Source organism: Dasypus novemcinctus, chromosome 2, assembly GCF_030445035.2.
Source record: "Dasypus novemcinctus isolate mDasNov1 chromosome 2, mDasNov1.1.hap2, whole genome shotgun sequence".
Classification (NCBI taxonomy): domain Eukaryota; kingdom Metazoa; phylum Chordata; class Mammalia; order Cingulata; family Dasypodidae; genus Dasypus; species Dasypus novemcinctus.
This window is the reverse complement of record NC_080674.1, coordinates 187,718,431-187,722,994: the sequence shown is the minus strand read 5'-3', so window position 1 is coordinate 187,722,994 and position 4,564 is coordinate 187,718,431.

Here is a 4,564-nt window from a genome sequence, read left to right as displayed (position 1 = left end):
ATCCTGTATTTTCAATAGATCCCGCAGGGAGGGGAAGCTTCTGGACCGTCTTCATCACTATTCCCAGACACTGCAGATGTACAGCTCTGAGGGACACACGCCTGTCTCCCCGCCTTCCTTTAAAGAGTGAAAATCAAATGCCCGACCAAGGGAGGAGCTGGATCTAAAACCATTATTCCTGGAAGTGTGATGGTTTCTTCTCACCCCGTGGATTGTCTTAGGCATTTGAGGTTGACCCCGTGGTGAGGACCAGTGCATCCCCCTACGTCACACAATCCAGCTGGTTTCTTCCCCCTTCCCATGGAGAGCACCCCCCTAAGTTATCTCCCCATCCACCTCAACCTAGCCTAAGGGCCAACACCAAGGGAGGACCTGGATGAGGGGGTGGTTCCCCGGAGAGACCAGTGGGGACAATTCTCCATCCCTTCATGGCCTCAGAGACGGAGCTCACAAGAGTCTGGGATGCCTGGGAAAATCTAGCCCTAGGTTCCCATGGGTTCCTGCCTCATCCTATTTGCCTAGGCCAGACCTGACTCACTGGTGCTGACAAAACATATCCAGCCCTGCAAGGCTTCCACATTGTCCATTTCATCCTACAGGAAAGCTCTGAAATCTGGTTTCCAGCCCTCATGCCGTGTGAATGTAGAGAGCACTGCATGACGGTCTCTGTTTAATGGCATTTAAGGTCTTCATCTCTGATCCCTTGCCGAAGAACTCAAGATGATGATTCCAATACAGACTCCATAGAACAGTCCATTAAAATTAATATAGAAATTGGGAATACTTAAAATAGAGGAAGAATAAAATATATCTAGAAACCTAGGCTGTAGCTTTGCAACAGGGAGAACATTTAACTCTCAGCTTCCTGTAAGTTAAGGGAAAAAGGAAAATAGCTCAGTTCACACAACTCATCTAATTGAATGAAGAATACAAATTGCCTTGGAGAGAAAAAAACTCTCTTTGTACTGAATGAGAGGAGAAAGATGCCTGAAAATGTTTTGTGGAGGTGAGGTATAGAAATAATTAATATTGAGGAAACCATAAATAAGGCCAATGGCTGATCCCTGGGTATGAGAATCTCCATTTCTTTGTGAGTCTTCTGAAATTTTCCTGACCCTTCCATGCTCCCCACATGGCCCCCCTCCCAGGTCTTTTTCTGGAATGGGTGGTCCTTGTGAAGCACCTGGCAAAGTGGGCAATCTCCTCTCTCTCCATCTGGAGTACTGAGTTCTAAAAGTACCTGTTCTCCGCTCCTCCTGGATGCACTAGTTCATGTGGGAAGATCATGTGACCGCATCCAGGTTACAGGAAGCCCATTGCCACCTCCTTGGTCACTGTCCATTTCTTTTAGAAGATATCGCCTTAGTGATGTCTTGGTTTGGAGTTTCTCTTAGCCTCACAACCATGAGTAAATAAATTCCCTTTGCTAAGCCTACTCATTGCATGGTATTTGTCTGAGCAGCCTAGGAAATTAATGGGTGTCTCCAAGGCCACAATCTCCTCCTGGACCACCTCTGCCTAAACTGGATTAGGTGGTGTGGTGTTGAGCTCTGGAACTGGGGTGGTAGAGAGGAGGGTCCCAGGCACAAGTGAGTGGAGGGGCTGCAGACACATGGGCCTGCTGAGAATTCTGGTCCTGGGTTCCTGTCCCTGTTCCCTGACTTCCTGGACAGAAGAATTTGAGCAAGGTCTCTTAGGCTTCCTAAGCCACAGTGTCCCGGTTGCGGAATGAGGATAATGACTCCTTGCCAGGTGCAAATGCTGTGCACGTGCTCAGGCCTGAGCTGGGCCACAGCGACCAGAGACAGAAGCAGAAGAGTGGTTCCCAGGGTGACACAGGGGAATGGAGAGGGACTGTCACATAGATGACGGCTTCCTGTTTGGGGTGAAGAAGTTTTCTGGAGAAGTTACCAAAGATGATTGCACAGCACTGTAATGTACCTAAAGACACTGACATGGACATTTAAAAACAGTAACAATAAATTTAATTTAAAGGTAATTTAACAAGAAAAATAAACCAAACCATATAAAACATAAAATACGAAAAAAAAGACGGAAGACAGGAATATAGATGCCCTCACAGGAGAGAGGAAGGAAGGCTCCATTTCTTCCTCCAGGCAAGTCTGGAGTTGAGAAGATGCAGCAGGATCTGGTGCCTGCACTGGCTCAAGCTCGTCATCTGGGTCAACCTGGGAAGGTGACTCTGGAGCCAGGGCTGGTGTTACATCCAGCTCTGTATCTGGGCCTGGTGTTGATACTTCATCCAGCTCTGGGGAAGCCTCCAAAACTACAGGTGGTGACTGAACTGGTGCCAGTTCAGTTGTTGCTACAGCTGGCGATGAAGTTGGCAGCTGCTCCAGAGTCGACTTAAGAGCTGGAGCTGGAGGGGGCTCAGGAGTTGCTCTCTCTGGCACTGGTGCTGGAGGTGGAGAGAGAGAGCTGGCAATGCTGCTGTGACTGGAGCTGACCCTGGAGGTGTAAAAAGCAGATTGTTTAGAAACAGGATTACCTTTTGAGGTGGTATTCCCAAGTCAGAAAATTTCCCATTGCTCTGGAGAAGCCCAAACTCAGAATGCACCCCAGGAGGCCTTCACAGACAGAGGACCCCTGGAAGGGAGTCTGAGGTTCCTCTTTGCTCTTGGCCCAACCTGTGTGCTCCCCCATGTTCTTCCCCATGGGCTCTCAGGCACCCTCCCCACTTCTCCTTAGTCTTTGCCTTGGCCTCAGTTGTCTCCAGAACCTCATGCTGGATGTGTTGAGGACGGGCATGCTGCTGCAGCTCCATTGCAGACACCTTGACATTCTCGTGGGCCATCAGCAGCTGACATTCCTGCCAGTAGAGGAAATGTGACTGTGCAGTTGGTCTTGCCTGAGGATTGGAAGTGGGAAGGGCCTGGGGAAGAGTCCCAGATTCCTCTGTAAGTGGGAACTGAGCACCTCTGGGGAAGCCCAGGGAGGGAGCCCAGGAGACCTTCTAGGGTGGGGTCTTGGGCCCTGAGTGTGGAGAACGCTTTCCTCCCTCTCTCACCTCTAGCCTGCTCTGGCCTTTATGGATGTCGTGATGTACCTGCACCTGATCAGGGGGGTGGTGTTGTCAACTCTGTCGTCCAACTCCTCGGTGTCCTCCTGGGTGAAGCTCTAAAAGAAAGGACCCAACAGCTAGGCTGGGACACATTAGGTCCCTGCTTGGTCATTGTCAAGGGACTCCAGCCCACGTGAAGTTCTGCTCCCAGATGAGGCACAGACTCCTCACAGGAGGAAAGAGATGACAGCTCCAAAGCTCTGGATCTACAGGTGGGCAGATGCACTCCACCACCAGGTCCCCACCTCCTGCCTACCAGCCATGACCTGGGAGTAAAATGACGAGTCCATCCGGCTCCCATCCCTCATCCACCTGCTCCTGCCCAGAGCCTGTCCCATTCACTGCCCTCCCCTCTGAACACACACGGGGAGTGGGAGGTGCTGAGGCAGCGCAGGCAGGACCCCAGGGGATGGGCTGGTGTGCATTCCCCTGCCCTGGGCTCCCTGAGGTACCTTTGGGTTCTTTCTGCTAAATGGCCAGAGGCTTCGAGGGCGAAGTTTCAGCCAACACCTGGAGCATCGAAAAAGTCTCTCCCTCTTGGTTTCCTTAGTGCTAGAGCCTCAGGAAAGAGGTAAACATAGAGAAAACACCTTTGTTTTCTTGAAAGTCTCCGTCCAAGTGAGCTGTTAGGGGGCTGTGTCTTGAATCAAGGTGCCTGGTCACTGGAGTTCTGAGTTCTGTTGGGGTCTATCTCCAAGGAAGTGAGGTCACTTCCTGGGGTCCTCTTCCCCAATAGCCCCTGTGAGCAGCCAATCGCTCACCCTCCTCTCCCATGTCATCTCCCTAACTAGGCTCAGTTTCACCAACACATCCCTCCATGCTGCCCGTGCTAGGCCTGGCAAAGTCAAGAATTAAATTTTTTTGAACAAATCAATTTTATTGAAACATGTTAAGAAAACATACAGTTCATTCAAAGTGTACAATCAATGGTATTTAGTATAAATAGAGTTATGTGTTCATCACCTCAATCATTATCAGAGCATTCTCATTATTTCAATAATAATGATAATAAAGAAATAACAGACAGACAAACAAGAAAATTCCTCTTTTTTCAATCTCTCTATGCTTCCCCACTGTACCTAGCAGCTGTTTCTGGCTATTCTATTTTAAGTGTGTAACCAATGACTTTTAGTATAATCAAAATGTTGTCCATTCATCATCTCAAAAGTCTTAGAACAATTTCATTACTCCAAAAAGAAAGACTCCACACCACTTAGTAGTCCTTCCTCAGACCTACATAACCACGAATCTCATTTCATTTTTATAAATTGATTTATGTCAATTAATTTGAGGAGAAAGTACTGGGCTCCACCTGGCTCTAATTTTCTATCAGTTCTGGACCCTGAACAAATCATTGTGCCTCTCAGGGCCATCCAAGTTTCCCTGCTGCACAAACAGATCATTCTAGAATGTATTTCTTAGGCATGTCATCAGGTGGATGTGAGATAACACTATAAACTTGTGGGTTGGTGTCACATGTCG